Raw genomic sequence first — 18628 nt, forward strand, 5'->3', positions numbered from 1 at the left:
AATACTTTGGCCACCTCATGCAAAGAGTTGACTCATTGGAAAAGACCCTGGTGCTGGGAAGGATTGGGGGCAGGAGGAGAAGGATATGACAGAGGATGAGATGGCTGGATGGCATCATTGACTCGATGGACATGAGTTTGGGTAAACTCCAGGAGTTGGTGATGGACCGGGAGGCCTGGCGTACTGCAATTCATGGGGTCACAAAGAGTCGGACATGACTGAGCGACTGAACTGAACTGAACGGAGTACACTGGTATTGATATACATTTATCAGGAGTGACCATCATACTATCTGAAGATTAGATTAGAAAACTCATAGAGAGTCAGTCATGGAGGACCAGAATAACCTGACCTTTCCTGCCATATAAAATCCCTCAGGGCCTTTCCAGGTTCAACATCACATACATCTCAAAGCAAAGGTGGCAGGGAAGACAGAAGGAGCAGTTTCCATTATGTTATAAGTGAAAACACAGGTGTGGGCAAACTCACTAGCATGCCTTCAGCTAGCATTCACTAGCATGCCTTCAGCTCCTCCACCAGCCTGACATCTCCCAGGAGATTGGGTCACGGTCCATTGGCTACCTCCAACGTGCCTGGAAGTGTGGCAGCTCTTGACATGATTCAGGAATTAAGCCCCGAGGTGAGGTCTGCAAAGTTTCTTGATGTGCTGGGCAATTTTAAGTAATGGCAGTTTTAATGTATTCACAAATAATTTTAAAGCAATTTGTTTGGGGTCCCTATAACAGATGTGGTCCCTACAATGGCTGTTTTTCTGAGAGCATGGCAGGAAGCTTCCTGTCTGGCTCTTCTCACTGGCACTCCTTTCCTGTAGGGAACTGTCTTTGCAGGCGCTGGGTTATTTTGTCTACCCTGGGTTACTGACCGCCAGTGCCGGAAAGCAACATGCATCTTCAAGTACCAGGGGAGCAGACATATGAAAAAACCCAGAGGTAGGCTCAGAAGAGCACAGAAATGATGGAACTAATTAGAAGCTGATCGCAAATAATGAGTATTCCTGTTGATTTGAATTTCCCACTCGGGCCAAGGCTCCCAGTTACCTCTGCTATAACAGCAGGATGTGTTTGATGCATAACAAAAGCACATGCCCATGACAGGGTGTGGAAAAAGCATAAATGAGTGTTTGGGGATGAGCAGCACATGTCAGGATGTTGATCTACTGACACTTATTTATCTAAATGAGAAGAGGCTAGGGAATACCAGTCATCTGGTTTCAAATCATTACTGTGACCTCTGTGATCTGAAATGGCAACAGAAATGACTGGGAGAGTGAAATGCAAGTTTTACCCTGCAGTTCTGCTATTGGAGGCTTAAGTCATGGGAAGGGAGGCATCCATGTAGAACATTCGAGAGGTGCAATAACACCCTCTGGAGCATGGGAGGATTGGAGGGCTTCCAGGCCTCCATCAAGGATAAGGATAACCATACACCATGCTTGGCAGGAGGCTGTGTTTCAGGTTCATCACATCTCAGTGGAGCACAAATTTTAGCCCTGTTTTACAGACTTTCCAAGTTCTGTTTATCGAGCTGAATGACAGAATCCTGAGGCTACACAGCAGTGTCTGGTGAGGTCAGAATTTGCTGGTTTAATAAGCACTCACTTGGCATTTACTATGTGGCAGGTGCTGTTGAATGTGCTTTACAGATATTACCTGGTTTTGTCCTCAAAACTGCCCCATGAGTTAGGTACTATTGCTATCCATGGTTTACAAATGAGGAAACTAAGGCACAGAGAGGTCAAAAGCTTACACAAGATCACTCAGCCGGGAAGTGGAAGAGTCAGGATTGAAATCCAGGCTGGCTGGATTCAGAGTCCCTGTTTATAGCCATGTACTTTGCTAACTCCTTTAAACCTAAGTCTGACTAAGTATTCTCACTCAAAACCGAATACATTTGTGATTATCCATTTTTGTTGTCTATATGCCTTGGTATTTCTAGAACATAAAGAAGGAACTTTGTTATGTGGCCATTTATTGTTATTCAGTTGCTAAGTTGTGTCTGACTCTTTGCGACCCATGGACTGCAGCACACCAGGCTCCTCTGTGCTCCACTATCTTGGAGAGTTTGCTCAAATTTATGCCTATTGGTTAGGTGATGCTATCTAACCATCTCATCCTCTGCAGCCTCCTTCTCCTTTTGCCTTCAGTCTTTCCCAGCATCAAGGTACCCTTCATGGATCACAGCTTTGTCGAGGCAGAGGGGCTTGCATAACTCAATGAAGTTATGAGCCATGCTGTGAAGGGCCACCCAAGATGGACAGGTCACAGTGAAGAGTCCTGACAAAACATGGTCCACCAAAGGAAGAAATGCCAATTCAATCCAGTATTCTTGCCTCGCTGCTGCTGCTGCTACTAAGTCGCTTCAGTCGCATCCGACTCTGTGCGACCCCATAGACGGCAGCTCACCAGGCTCCCCATCCCTGGGATTCTCCAGGCAAGCACACTGGAGTGGGTTGCCATTTCCTTCTCCAATGCATGAAAGTGAAAAGTGAAAGTGAAGTCGCTTCAGTTGTGTCTGACTCTGTGTGACCCCATAGACGGCAGCCCACTAGGCTCCCCATCCCTGGGATTCTCCAGGCAAGCACACTGGAGTGGGTTGCCATTTCCTTCTCCAATGCATGAAAGTGAAAAGTGAAAATGAAGTCGCTCAGTCCTGTCCGACTCCTAGCGACCCCATGGACTGCAGCCTACCAGGCTCCTCCGTCTACGGGATTTTCCAGGCAAAAGTACTGGAGTGGGGTGCCATTGCCTTCTCCATTCTTGCCTTGAGAATCCTGTAAAGTGTATGTGGCCAGATTGCCTATTGGATCATGAGTTGCTCAAGTCAGAGTTTACATGTCATGCTCTGTGGTCCTGGTGGCCCCCATGGGCACTCAGTAGAAAATCAGAAAATGACTTACAGATCACATGATCTGGTCATATCAACTTTATTTGGCCCCCAATACATGTCAACAAGGCCATAAACACAAACAGGAGCAATGACGCAAGTACATTTCTGCAAACATCTGTAAGAGAGGTGCCTGATACTTACACAGCCAACATAGACAAACCATTTTAGCCCATGGGTAACTGTAAAAAGTCCCATTTTCTAGGAAAATCAGATCAATGCTGTGAAAGAACAGGATGGTGGCAAGAGAGAGCAGCTCATAGAATGACAAGCTAAGCCAGTGTCCCTCAAGTGCTGGGGGAGCTGTGGTGGCATTTAGGAGGAAATGACCCATCAGGCACAGTAGGAAGGCAACTTAAGCTTGGGGCTGGGAGTGGAGTGTGCTACAGAATGGTTGCAGAAGTGTGAGATGGAGCCCTTCCCTAAAATATTCCCCAAGAAGCTCAAATTTTTAAACATCTAATTACTTTAAATGTAGTCCAAATAAACTGATTTTCACCATTTAGAACCTGCTTTCTTGGCATACTCTGAAAAACTGTACCCCAAACCTGATGGGCATAGATAACAGTAACTGGGCATAGATGAGATAACTATAACCTGGAACCCATAAGACTTCAAGCCACTGCTGCCTTTCGGAGCTCTCTGACCCAGAGATTCCCCATCACCCTCCGATTCCCTTTCCACTGGGACTTCTCTTGCATCTTGCCCTTCTGGGTGGTGAGTCTTTGCCATGATCTCTGCAAGATCTCTTGCTGTGAGGGACTTCCCTTCACATGCCATCCTGTCAAAGCACCGCCCATATAAAGCTTGTCACATGCCACTGCCATATCATGGTCATAATCAGCCCCCATACCTCAGACTCACGAACAATTATGTGTGAAAGTCTAGAATCAGCTTTAACATTCATACACCAGATTGTTAGATGTGGTTATTTCTGAAGGCAGGGCTGAATTTTGAGGAAACTTTGTAGAGGGAAAAAATGATTTGTCTGAAGTTTTAAAAGTTTTCTCAAGAAGAGTGCATGCACCATTATCATTGTAATTACAATACATAAATAACTCTAACAGCACATTTGTTAGTTATTGTCACTCAGTCATGTCCATCTCCTTGAGACCCCATGGGGTGTAGCCCACCAGTGTCCTCTATCCATGGGATTCTCCAAGCAAGAATACTGGAGTGGGTTGCCATGCTCTTCTCCAAGGAATCTTTCCAACCCAGGGATTGAACCTCGGTCTCCTGCATTGCAGGTGTTTTCTTTACCATCTGAGCCATCAGGGAAGCCAAAATAGTTGCTGTATATCAGATAAAGTAACTGCTAGTTGACACAACAGGCAAAACCTGAAATTTAAATGGCTCAACTTGGGCTTCCCTGGTGGCTCAGACAGTAAAGAAACTGCTGGCAACGCACGAGACAGGAGATGCAGGTTCCATCCCTAGTTCAGGAAGATCCCCTGGAGAAGAGAATGGCAACCCAGTCCAGTATTCTTGCCTGGAGAATATCAGAGGAGCCTGGCAAACTTCAGTAAATGGGGTTACAAAGGGTCAGACACAACTGAGCCACTAACACTAACTCTGATCTGAGGGGGCCCCAGTTCCCATGCTGTTTCCATTCTGGAGTTCTACCATTGGATAGCCATGTTTGCTGCTGCGAGAAAGAGAAAGCACAGAAATGGCATACTGGCTCCAGACGTGAGCAACAATGCTCCTTCTCGTATCTCTCGATGGTAATGGCTAGTCACATGACCCTTCCTAACTACAAGTGGACAGGCGATGTAGCGTCCCCTGTGTCTGGGATGGAGGAAAGGAAGACAAGATACGGACAAGCACTTGTAGTCTCTCTCGTATAGTGATCCACAGTAGGTGCTCAATTAAGAGTGGCCATTATCATTTGTTATGACTAGCTTCTTCATTTCTTGGAAGAGTTTCTGGGAAAGCCAGATTTGCCTTGATATCCTCCAGATACCTAAGTGCCTCCTATATGTCAGTTGTTTCCAAACACAGTGTCACATTAATCTTAAGAGAAGCATGTAAATGTCTGTCAGGTGGATTTGCATGTTACCACATAGCACATTTCTGTACTTCCCTTTGCGATCCTGACTGTAACACTGACTGTAACGTCAGTCGAATGAGAATGGTCTCTTTTGATGCGAGGCTATCTTCTGGGAATTTCAGCTGCCTCCACACAACTGGACTTGCCTGAGCACCTGCCCAGGTACTGTTAGGCACATTGACAACCATGACATTCCTGTGGGTCAGGTACCAGACAAGAGGCCAAGGAAAGATGGATAATTATTTTTTTTATTTTAAAATCTGAGCTACCAAGGAACTGTTTCTTCACCTCAGAGGAGGATCCCACAGTTTTCAAGAGTTCAGCCTTGAAAACCTTGGCTCCACTTCTGTGGCCCTTCCTCATCTACCACGTAGGATGGAGGCTTTGGGTTTTGACCACCTAGTAAGCTCATCCATCTGGGCATGTGTTCGGTGGCCAGTTTCAAAGAAGACACCCCATTAAAATCTGGCTGGAAATGTCAGGGGTTTTTAAAAATCCCTCTCTTTAACTTCAGGTTTATATCCAAAGAACCTGCTGATTATGTGGCACATCAGAGTACTCACACACCCAACAAGAAAACATTTGGAGAATGTGTTGAAGTTACCCAGAAGGATTACCAGGTGTCTAAAGGTTACTATCCAAAGCCAAGGAACTGTTCTGGAGTTCTGGAGGGGTTCTGGAGTGAGGGCTGGGACAGCCAGAGGACTTCTGCAGGGAGTTGGAAAGCTCTGTGTAGAGAAGGACAGGAGATCCTCCTGTGCAGCCTTCAGAAGGGGCAGCAGCGAGGAGCTGGTCAGACTGGCAGGTTCAGTTGGGCAGGAGGCCCCATGGCAGCAGCAGGGACAGGGCGCTGCCCTCACGTGGGAGGCGCTGGGACTGGACAGAGACGCCAGTCAGTTCTCAGCAAACCCCAGAGCAGCCCCACAGTGCTTCTGATTCTCCTTGACCCCTTCCTTCCGCAGGCCTGCTTTTTCTCACCTCAGAGGCATCGTGTAGCACTGAGAGAGGAAGGCGTGAGAGGTCAGAAGGTTGGGCCGCAGCCTGGGCGGGGCGGGAAGGGTGGGAGCTCCAGAGAAATTGAGACCAGGGCTCGGAGCCCACCCTGGCCCTCACTAGCACGTGGTCCTCGGAAGATGCCCAAGGCCCACGGCCTCAGTTCTTCATCTGGGAGGCGAGCAGGTGTGAAGAGCCCTGTGTGTTGGGCTGCAGGATGGGCCTGAGGGACAGGACAGAGCTCAAAGGGTCTGGCAGCTGTTAGCCCTGTGATGGCGGCGCAGGAATCTCTCACACTGTTAACCCCAGAAACTCCCCCAGTCTCTCCTCCTGCATTTTATTATCCTGTTCAGCACAGAATTCAGTCTCCTCCAGAGGCTTCTCATGTTTTGTTATTTAGCTTTTGTGGTCGATATTGTACTTCTCATTTGCTTCATTTTCTCTTCTTTAGTTTGCCAGGGTAGATTTTGGGAACAGAGACAGCAGCCTACACTTCACCACCATCTTGAGAGCTACAGGTAAAGCACTAAATCTGTAAATAATTTAAGCAGACTTGAAACCTTTATAACAGTTTTCCCCCATAAATGAATATGGTATACTGCTAGAGACTTTTTATTTGAGACTATTTATTTGAGACTTTTTTCCCCATGCTGCTGCTAAGTCGCTTCATGTCCGACTCTGTGCGACCCCATAGATGGCAGCCCACCAGGCTCCCCCGTCCCTGGGATTCTCCAGGCAAGAACACTGGAGTGGGTTGCCATTTCCTTCTCCAATGCATGAAAGTGAAAAGTGAAAGTGAAGTCGCTCAGTTGTGTCTGACTCTTCGTGACCCCATGGACTGCAGCCTACCAGGCTCCTTTGTCCATGGGATTTTCCAGGCAAGAGTACTGGAGTAAGGTGCCATTGCCTTCTTCGATATCTATCTATAAATTTGTGTTGTAGTCTCTATTAAGATTTTATATATTTTGTTAGCCTTCTTAGGTAATTTTTGGATTTGTGTTGCAAATGGGGCATTTTTAAATTACATCTTCTAAATAGTGCTTTGTGTATGTGGCAAGGCTCTTGGTTTTACTGTAGTAATCTTCCATACAAAGTTTTTTCTCGTTTTATTAATTTGAGTATTCCATGTATCGGTTTCTTTGAATTCCCTATGTGGATGACCATATTGTCACAAAATATTATCTTTTTCAATATTCATACTTCTCATTTCCTTTGACATGCACAGTCCTAACTCTCTGTTCCAGAGAATTTTTGCATTGTACAAGGGAGAGCATGCATCTTTGATGTGTTCCTGTCTTTAATGGGAATGCATCAAACATTTCACATGTAAGTATGTTTGCTGTAGATATTAGGAAATGGAAGTTCCTTTCTAATCTCAATTTATTAAAAGTCGTACTCATGTTGAATTGATTTCAGAGGCTTTCTCCACATCCACTGACATGCTTCAATGATTTCCCCTAACTTGTTACTGTGCAGAATTATACTTGAGCTATTTTCTAGTTTGAATCATACTTTCATTCTTTAGCCATAACCTGTCTGTTCATGTAATCCACTGCTATATTGAATATGCTATTAGTTTGCTTAGAATATTTGCTACTGTGTGGGTGAAATTTTCTCAAGTGTTCTTTGCATGGTAGGAGTGGGAGTACTCATCTGGTTTTATAGTCAAGGAGAGCTGGTCTGGGAGAATAAGTTAACTAATTTCCCAGTTTTTTTGTATGTGCTTTAGAAGAGTTTACATAAAATGGAGATTAGTTTTCCCTGACCATTGGTAGAACTGCCCACCCAAACTGCCTGTCTTGGAACATTTGAAGGTAGCTTGGGTGTTGACTACAATTAAAGTTTGTATTGTTTAAAGTTTCCTGTTTCTTTATGGACTGATTTGGTCTTTTTAAAAAAAATTGTCCATTTCACCCAGAATTTCAAATTTAATTGCATGATATTTATAATAAAACTTTATTATTATAACAGATACTGTAAAACACATACAGCAGTAGAGAATGGTATAAGGCACACTATATACTTGGCAGTTAGCATCAATCATCTGCAGTACATGGCCGGTCTGGTTCCAATGTACCCTCACCCTCCCCACATCTCTGCCAATGGACTAATGTGAAGGTAGTCCAAGACAACAGGATGATTCATCTCTAAGTATGTCAGCATGCATTTCTAAAAGACAAGGAATCTTTTATAAAACATAAACCCAAAACAATGATCATTCCTAAAAATTTAAATGTTTTAACAAGAGCAAATATCTAGTAATTTTTCACATTTACCTTATACATTAATTTTTTTTTTTAGTTTGGATCACAAATACCGTCTATATATTGTGATTTTTTTTTTTTTTATGTTCCTTGAGTCTTTTTTAATCAATAGGTTTCCCCTGCATCATGTTTTTTTCTTGTAGCTTTTGTTGTGAAAAAAGCAGGTTTTTTATTTTTCAAGTTTTCCATAATATAGACTGTGTTGAATGAAACAGTTTGGTGTCATTTAACACGTTTGGCCCCTCAGCAGTTCTCTAGATTGGTAGTTACAGGTAGAAGTTTGATTAACTTGTTTATTTACAAGACTGCTACCTAGGTGATGGCATGTACTTCCATTAAGAAGAACATAATGTTTCTTGTCCTTTGTGCTGAGTTGGCAGTCACTGATGATCCTCTCCTTCTTTTACCCGTTGGGGGTTGCAGAGGGGTAATTTGCAAAGTTTCTCATTCAGTTTTAGTTTATTACCATAAATACTTTACATGTAGAAACTTTTCCTTGTCCACCATTTGCTTCTCTTGAGGGAATCATATAAGCATAGTTGCTGTGCTTTTTACATCATTTAAATATCTTTGGCATCTATAGTTTATACAGTTTTAACTTATATTGTTTACATGTTATTTTTTTCTTTAGTATCTGCTCATATTTTTTTTTTTAAAAGTCTGTTCATAAATATTTTCAAGTAATTGGCATTTGTTTTTTGGCCTTGCTGCTTTCTCTTTTTTTTGTATTGCATTTTATTTTTATTTTTTAATTAATTAATTTATTTTCATTGGAGAGTAATTACTTTACAATATTGTAGTTGTTTTTGCCATATATCAACATGAATCAGCCATGGGTGTACATGTGTTATTTCTATACTTATCTTCATTATTTCCTACCTTCTCTTACTTAAGGTTTCATATGATGTTCATTACCTAGCTTCTTGAATTTCTTGGGTGATTTAAATAGCTCTTATTTTCTAATACATCTATTTAAGGCTATATATTTGCCTTTGAGCACCATTTTGCCTCTGTTGCACAAGCCATGCTATTTAACTCCATGTATATTGCTTGAAGGAATGATGCTAAAGCTGAAACTCCAGTACTTTGGCCACCTCATGTGAAGAGTTGACTCATTGGAAAAGACTCTGATGCTGGGAGGGATTGGGGGGAGGAGGAGAAGGGGACGACAGAGGATGAGATGGCTGGATGGCATCACTGACTCGATGGACATGAGTCTGATCGAACTCCGGGAGTTGGTGATGGACAGGGAGGCCTGGTGAGCTGCAGTTCATGGGGTCGCAAAGAGTTGGACATGACTGAGCGACTGAACTGAACTAATCTGATCTGATATTGCTTGAATTATTTTTTACAAGTTTACTAAATCACTTTATTACTTATGCTGTTGGAATTTTTCCATATATGCCCAAAAACTAGTGAGTGTGAAAATTATTTTTGAGAAGACTGTGAAGATGATGATGAAAGATACATTATTTGGGGAAAGTTTCAGAGCCCAGGGTATTTTGTTTTATTATTATTATTATTAATTACAGAAGAGACAAACATTTAACTTCTGGTGACAGAACTGGGTTTACGCCAGGAATGCAAAGGAGTTTAAATTATAATTTATTATAATTTAATAAATTCAGTCATTATAATTGGGTGCATGTAACAGTCAAGGATTGTCCAGGAAAACAGAAACCACTGTAAATATTTACCATGGAGGGAACTTAATGCAAGGGGTTGGTTACAAAAGTGGTAGGAAGCCAAGCAGGAGAGAATTGGGAAACCCCATTATTAGCAACACGAGTAAATCACTCATCCCTAGGATGGAAGGACAAGGAAAGGAGACAGTGTTACTGGAACCTGGGTGTTAGATTCAACAGGATTCAGAGCCATGATGGGTCAACCTCATGGTTGAATGGCTGGAGCCATGAAGAATATGGAACCATTGAAGGACAAGCCACCTGATGCAGAGGAAGGAAAAAATGTTTGACTGCTCTGTCTTCCAGGCTTCTAATCTCTTGCTGGTGTTTCTGGTTAGCTGAGCCAAAATGGCAGCCAACTGTTGGCTAGTTTGATTGCAGCCTGCTGGAGTCGGCCCCTGTATAATCTAGAACAGAGCAAGGAGGAATGAGGGATGGATCTGGGAATGTATAAGCCCAGGATTGGCTTATTACAGTAACAGATTGAGAAAAATCAGACCTACATCAATACAGAAAAATATCTAATAAAAATCAACATCCAGTCATCGTAAAAATAAGTGTTAGTCCAAAGGATTAAACTGGGTAAAGAGTTTTGGGGAGGAAGACCAGAGAGACAAAGTGCCATTCTTATGACATCATATCAAGGGCACATTCTATCAACATGATTTATCACCATTGATATTGACCTTGATTACCTAGCTGAAGTACAGTTTGTCAGGTTTTCTCCTCTCTTGAGCCCAGATGCAGAAATAAGGACGAGAGGAAGCTAGCACTTGAAAAACTTCCTAAATAACCAGCCAGAAATCACTGCTACCTGTGGCTAACTTGTCACACAGATTACAACCCAACAAAAAATATTCAGCCCTATTTCCTGCAGTGAAACAGAAGTCTTCCAACATGGGAAACAATAAAAGGGATCATAGTGTAAATAGAGAATATATGGGGGTTTCTGTCCAATTCAAGGGACCCTGAATATCAGAGGAAGGGGTGTGGGCCTTATTTTACATGCTAAGTCACTTCAGTCATGTCACACTCTTTGCGACCCTATGGACTGTAGTCCTCCAGGGTCCTCTGTCCATGGGATTCTCCAGGCAAGAATACTGGAGTGGGTTGCCATTTCCTTCTCCAGGAGATCTTCCCAACCCAGGGATCAAACCTGCATCTCTTATGTCTCTGGCATTGGCAGGCAGGTTTGTTTCCACTGGCGCCACCTGGGAAGCTTTTATTTTATGGATGGTAGAGAATTAAGCAGCAGAGTGACAGGATCACACCTGGGCTGTCTCATGTTCCTCAGTTCCTCTTGGGAGTGGGATTTGGATCTGTTTTCTTATATACTATCCTCACTGGATATGAGAAAAGCTTAAATGTTCTCAGTTTGCGATGTACTTATGAATACCTCAAAAGAAGGGCACCATTTAAACTCCCATCTAAGAACAATCCTTTGCTCATTTTGAGATCAAGTTGTTTCAATAAGACACACTTTCAGTTCACCTGTGTTCTCTTTATGCTTTCAGATCAAACTCCATCCAGTGACTGCTCGACATCATGGCCCCAAACCCAGGAAAGCATGAAGTCTTGATGAGGAGCTGAAAACACCAGCTGAGCATCCTCACTGTGTATTATGGACTCTCTAACCTGTGGTCATGTGCACCATTCATTTGCATCGGAATTTTGGTCTTAGGCCTATTTTTGTGCTTAGGTATCTATCACCTTACTGTCTTGACCTCTCTGTTGCTAGAAGGGTGGATTTGCTAACCAAACACAGTCTCAGGTCCTTTTGACTTAAGCAAAAGTGAACAGAATTATAACTGCTCGTTTCATACACTCCCTTTTGGATAATAGTGACAGGAAGGCTAGGCCTGGAACTTGCACTGTGCAACACTTGTTTCCTGTGTGCTGACATCTGACACACACACTATAAGGGAAGGGCCAGAACGTTTATCCCGTTAGAAGAGGCAGGTCTCTGTGTCTTGAGTGTGCCAGAGGGTATTTCAGGAAAGGACTGGGTTTTATACTTCTGGAAGTCACAGAATACTGTACTCCTCCAAACCTAAATAGCCTTCCTATTGTGCCTGGTTGGTCATTTCCTCCTAAATGCCACTTTGGTTCTCCCAGCACTTGGAGGACACAGGCTCAGCTTGTCATTCTGTGAGGAGCTCTTTCTTGCCATCATTTTGTTCTTTCACAGCAGTGATCAGATTTTCATGAAAAAAAAAAAAAAAAGGAATTTTTTTAAAGCTACCCATGGGCTAAAATAGTTCTGTCTCTGTTGGCTATGTAAGTGTCAGGCACCTCTCCCACAGATGTTTGCAGAGATATACTTGTGTCACCGCTCCTGTTTGTGTTTATGGTCACGTTAGACCTGTTAAATGTACTGATGCTGCTGCTAAGTTGCTTCAGTCGTGTCCGACTCTGTGTGGCCCTATAGATGGAAGCCCACCAGGCTCCCCTGTCCCTGAGATTCTCCAGGCAAGAACACCGGAGTGGGTTGCCATTTCCTTCTCCAATGCATGAAAGTGAAAAGTGAAAGTGAAGTCGTTCAGTCGTGTCCGACTCTTAGCGACCCTGTGGACTGCAGCCTACCAGGCTCCTCTGTCCATGGGATTTTCCAGGAAAGAGTACTGGAGTGGGGTGCCATCACCTTGTCCGGTTAAATGTATTGGGGGTCAAATAAAGTTGATCCAACCAGATTGCAGGAGCCGCGAGAAAGACATTATTTAGTGAACACTTTCTGATCTCCCACTGAGTGCCAAGGCCCATGGTGGACACCAGGACCACAGAGTATGACAAGTAACCCTTACCCATTGGAGCTCACAATCTTGGTAGCTTAGTTGCTGCTAAGTTTTGGCAGTTTTTCAGAGTTCTGATAAAGTTGGTTCTGACAATTTCTGCTTGAGCTGTTTGATATTTCTGAGGTTCTAAAGATTTTCTTTTTAGAAAATTTTAAAAGGTGATATCCGTTCTCTAATAGTTGTGGTACTATAAAGGTTATACATTTCATCAGGGGTGAGTTGAGTAGTTTCTGGATTTTGAGTAATTTTAAAATTCCACTTAAGTTCTTGAATTTATGTACAGTACATAGATTTTTTTCTTAGTGTTTCCTTTTTATCCTTCCAACATCTTTAGTGTAGGGCTTGTAGAATTGTAGTGATAGTCAGTATTTCATTTCTGATACTAGTCATTTGTCTTCTCTTTTTTGATTTTGTTTATCTGGCTAGAGTTTTATCAATTTTGTTGATCTTTTCAATGAACCAGTTTTTTTTCCCATTATTTTTTTTATTTTTGATTTCAATTTTTTTCTTTTCTGTTTTTGGTGTGTTTGTTTGCAGATTGCTTTGGGTATAGTTTTCCTTCTTTTTCTATGTTAACGTGGAAGCACAGATTATTGATTGAGGTCTTTCTTCTTTCTTAATCTAAGCATTAAATGCTATAATTTTCCCTCAACACTGATTTAGATGCATCCCATAAATTCCAATACGTTGCCCTTTCATTTTAATTCATTCCAGTGTAGTTTCTACATCCTTGAGAATCTCTCTTTTACCTGTGATGGTTCTTTAATTTCCAAGTGTTTTGAGATTTTTCTTCTCCTTCCATATTGTTTGATTTCTAGTTTGATTCTTTTCTTGTCAGAGAACATACTCTGCATCATTTAAATTTTTTTAGTTTGTTTTGAGGATACAGGATTCTATCGTGTTGAATGTTTCACATGTGCTTGAAATAAATGTGCATTTTGCTGTGGTTGATGCAGTGATATTTAGATCCATAGTATTTGTGAATCACGCAGGGCACAGCCTGCCCCTTGGGCAATGGTTCAGTTCTCCATGCTTTTGATATTCTGTCTCTGGTGAAATTCCTGCATGTGCAGCTCAGGTTGAACTCAGGAGTTCCTACAACTTGCTGGGATCCCTTGCTCACCTTTGCTCTTCCCCACTATCTGCCCTCACTCTGGCTACCAGGAGACTCTCCTTCTGGTCCTCTCACACGGAGTTGAGGGTATTTAGTTTCCTCACTCTGTTGTGTACTTCCCTTGAATGGATTCGCCTAGATGACCAAGTAGTTAGATAATACAATAACAGCACAACAGTGTGGGATCTTAGTTCCCTAACCAGGGATCAAATCCATGCTCCCTGCATTGGAAGTGCAGAGTCTTAGCCACTAGACTGCCAGGGAAGTCCCGGTTTGTCCTTTTAGATTCCACATGTAAATGATAACAAACCGTACGTATCTTTTTCTGTCTCACTTATTTTACTTAGCATAATGCCCTCAAGCTCTTTCCAAGTTGTTGCAAATGGCAGGATTTCCTTCTCTCACATGGCTGTATACTGAATATGTTGTATCTTCTTTATCCATTCATCCACTGACAGACGCTTAGGCTGTATCCATATTTTGGCTATTGTGAACAATGTTGCAATAAATGTAGGAATGAAGATATCTTTTCGATATCCTATTTTCATTTCCTTTTGATTCCCTGGTGGCTCAGATGGTAAAACATCTGCCTGCAATGAGGGAGACCTGGGTTCGATTCCTGGGTTGGGAAGATCCCCTGGAGAAGGAAATGGCAACCCACTCCAGCACTCTTGCCTGGAAAATCCCATGGACAGAGTAGCCTGATAGGCTACAGTCCATGGAGTCGCAAAGAGTCAGACACGACACGACTGAGTGACTTCACTTTCACTTTCACTTTCATACACTCAGACGTGGAATTGCTGGATCATATGGTAGCTTCCTTGATTTTGTTCTTTGATGCACAGACTTTTTTTTTTTTTGATGAGGTCCAATTTATCTATGTTTTTCTTTTTTTGGCCTGTGTTTTTGGTGTCATATGCGTGAAATCATTACCATCTAAAATATTTCTAGATATATAAATAAACACAGGATAAGAAGTACACATATAATTCGTTGCCCTGTCAACCAACGGGTGCCCAGAAGCAATGACCCTTCAGTACCAATGAGCACACTCAGTGCACACATCTAGTTTTGTCAATACCATTCGGCAATAAAAGGAACAAGGGCTCCATGGAAAAATTGATGATTCTAGAATTGGGACAGAAAATATGGAAAATGAGCCTGAAGCATCTTGTACAGTGTGGAAAAAAAAAAAAAGTGCTCAAAAAACTTTCAAAAGAGGAAGCAACATTTCCAGGGGTATGACAAAGGTATATACAAAGGGATTTGACAGGAAAAGCTCCCAATGGCCAATCTGAGAACAATTTGAAAATTAAAATATATAAAGTTGCACTCTTGCCTGGAAAATCCCATGGACAGAGGAGCCTGGTAGGCTGCAGTCCATGGGGTCGCTAAGAGTTGGATACAACTGAGCGTCTTCACTTTCACTTTTCACTTTCATGCATTGGAGGAGGAAATGGCAACCCACTCCGGTGTTCTTGCCTGGAGAATCCCAGGGACGGGGGAGCCTGGTGGGCTGCTGTCTCTGGGGTCGCACAGAGTCGGACACGACTGAAGCGACTTAGCAGCAGCAGCAGCAGTATTGGATTTTAACCCAAAGTGTAATAAAGATACCATGATTCCAAACTGAGAAACATAAATAATTTCTTAATTACACAAACAAGGATAGACAAGTGTTCCACACAGAAAAACCCCAGTTTATGCAGACACTCCCACTTGTAGAAAGTGGAGCATAACTCCCCACCCCTGAAGCATGGACTGCACATCATGACTTTCTTCCAAAGAGGACAGGATAGAGAGGGGACATACAACAATCATTTTATCACATACACCTGACAAGCACTACCTCAGCCACATGATCAATGAGAGCATCATCAGTGATCAGTTGTGCTAATAATATATACACTTGATACAATGTGATGAGAATAGGATTTTACATCTGTAAAATTCCTCCCCCAAACTTGTAATCCCAGACTAGTCATGAGTAAAATATCAGACAAATACAAGTCACGGGACATGGTGCAAAACATCTACCGAGTACTCCTCAAAACTGTCAAGATCATCCAAAGCAAAGAAATGTTAAAGCTAAGAGGAACCCAAGGAGACATTACAACTAAATGTTAGGGTAGTTTCCTTGCCAGGATCTGGGAATGGGTAAAACCTATAGAAATCTGAGTAAAGCATGGGCTTTAGTTGATAACAAATAATGCATCAATACTTCCTCCTTAATTGTAATAAATATAACATATTACTGTAAGATATTAGGAATAGGGGAGACTGGGTGAGGGACATAAGAGATTTCTGCTATTTTCACAATTTCTTTTCAAATCTTAAAGGGCTACAAGGGTTAAAAGGGTTATAAAGGAAAAGGTGAAAACAAAGTCTTGTTTTCAAAAGAAAAAAGGCAAGGAAATTTTGGGCAAAACATGCTGAGTACGTTAAAAAAGGAAACAGAAAGGAAACCAAACACAAGCACACAGAACCTGTAAGTGTGAAACAACCCTTGCTAAATTAGCTTCAGCTTTTCCTGTCCCTTAACCTTCAATCCCATATAATATACTAATCGGGCCTCTTCCACCACAGAAACATCTCTGGATCCACTTTTTTCTCAAGCCCCACAAACACTGCCCTGATCCAACCTCATAGACGTTTTGCCACCAACCAAGGCCAGGTGTAGACCTGGAACCCTGTACTTGCTCAAAAACCGCTTTAAGACATCTGCCAGTATTATTTGCCACAGAAGTCTGTCAAGATCCAGGCAGGGGTAAGTGTCTTGCCAAGGATACAAGGGTCCAGAGCAAACCTTTAGCTGTGCATACATGTGGGTGTTCCGTCGATCAGTCGTGTCTGACTCTTTGTGACACCATGGACTGTGGCGCAGCCCCCACCCCGGCTCCTCTATCCATGGGATTTCCCAGGCAAGAATAGTGGAGTGGGATGCCTTTTCCTCCTCTAGAGTATCTTCCCACCCAGGGATCGAACTTGCATCTCCCACATTGCAGGCAGATTCTTTAACAGTGAGCCTCCAGAGAAGCCATGAGGAAACACAGGGACTTCTCAGAGGAACAGAACATTCACTGAGAATCCTTAACCCAGGGGAGATGCCTGTCCAATCTGTGATGCCCAAGGCAAGATTAGCTTGGGAACAGGGTGGTGTGTATCCACACAGAGACTGCTGCAGAAGATGCTGGATCCTGGAAATGACCCCCAGATAAGTCGGTGGGGGCGGGGGGCAGTTTGGGCCTCCTAGCAATCAAAGGCCTGAGGTTCTTATGTACCCAGAGCCAAGAACCCAACCACACTTAGCAGTCATATCCAATAAGGCGCATGAGGAGTACCTGTAATGAGAGCTGTCACATATACATCCTGGAGTGCCCCCTGGGGCTGTGGTCCCAGCCTTGGCCCCAGATCACGGATGTCCTCATGGAGGCCAGGGTGGCAGCTCATCTGCAGCGGCATCTGCTCCCCCCTTCCTCTCCCGGCCAGCCCCGGGCAGGTCTGATGAGATCTCCAGGGGCTTGCTGCTTCCATGTCTCTGGGGCTGCTGACCCTCTTTGCAGCCTGCACCCCTGGGACCCCAGATTCCTCTCCTGCCTGGCTCCTTTCTGAATCCTCATTGGAGTCTGGGGCCTCTGGTGCCTGGGTAAGCATCCTCCCAGGCATCTGCTAGAGCTTGTCCTCTGCTTGAACAGCCTGAATGGGGGCACCAAAGTGCTAGCTGGCTCTGCAGGTGGCTGACCAGATACCCCTCTGCCTCTCACACTCAAGCTCAAAAGCCAGTACCTCACAGTCACATTCAAAAGATCCTGAGTTTACTGTAACACGTTCCACAGGGATTCCACAGGGAATGGTCTGATATACTTCAGATCTTAGAGATGTGCCCCGTACTTCCATGGCAATGATTACTAGTGACCCACCATGAGGAGACTTGCCCAGGGGCTGCATCAAGTCCTGCTGGCTCCACCTGAAGCACCGTGGAAGGGGATGCTGCTGTGGGATTTCCAAATACAGTTACACACATGAGGACATCAGGACCAGGGCCTAATCCACTCTCAGTGCATGGGGCAGGATGGGGGGGCAAGCAGGACAAAACCCAAGGCCAGGTTCCGGGGGAGAGGGGGCGCTATGGGCAGCAGAGGTCGGGGGCCTCGGGGCTGGGACCCACAAGGAGGACACCCCCAACCCCAACAGGGGCCTTTGGCAGCTGGCTGCTGCCCTCCTGATGGAGACTGAGCACAGCCCTGAAGAGGCTGACAGTGCAGCTCATGGGGGGTGGGGGCGGGCTGTGGGTCTTTGGGGGAGATGGGTGGAATTCCTGCAGCCAGCTCCCTGTGGGGCAGCCTCTGTCAAGGGTCAGAGGTACAGGACTTTAGTCTCTGGGAGAGGAACCACACTCGGAGAGATGTGTGTCTGTGTGTTATCCTGACTTGAGGATCAACCCCCAGGCGCCTGTGTCCCTTCAAAACAAATGGTCGTGACAAAAATGCTTCTGCTCAAAATTCACTGGCCCTGGGTCATCACATGACCCTTCCTAAGTGAAGAGGCCTGGCAGGGTTGTGCCCCCATGTGTGCAGGGAGAGAGGAAGACAAAGGTGACTGAACACCTGACATCTCTTCAGTTCCATATTGCCTAGCAGATGCTCAACAAAGAGCAGCAGTTAAAAATCTCCTTTGTTTTGGGGAGGAGAGTCTGAGCAGGTCACATGGGTCTTGAAATTCTCCATCTTTTCCAAGTGTCCACTGACTATCTGGCAGCTGCCATATACGTGGCCAGAATGACATCTCCTGTTCTGTTGTTCTCTGGCACTCAGCACGGAGAGCTGCCC

The 18628-nt window shown here is 43.9% G+C and overlaps 1 long non-coding RNA gene across 1 annotated transcript; it reads left to right on the forward strand.

Moving 5' to 3' along the window:
* Window positions 1-5145: 5145 nt before the first annotated feature.
* LOC139181139 (uncharacterized) lies at window positions 5146-14307 on the forward strand. Its single transcript, XR_011565232.1, has 3 exons — window positions 5146-5974; window positions 6399-6465; window positions 11411-14307. It is a non-coding gene; the product is annotated as an uncharacterized lncRNA (long non-coding RNA).
* The last annotated feature ends 4321 nt before the right edge of the window (window positions 14308-18628 follow it).

This window comes from Bos indicus, chromosome X (assembly GCF_029378745.1).
Source record: "Bos indicus isolate NIAB-ARS_2022 breed Sahiwal x Tharparkar chromosome X, NIAB-ARS_B.indTharparkar_mat_pri_1.0, whole genome shotgun sequence".
In the NCBI taxonomy this organism is placed as follows: Eukaryota; Metazoa; Chordata; class Mammalia; order Artiodactyla; family Bovidae; genus Bos; species Bos indicus.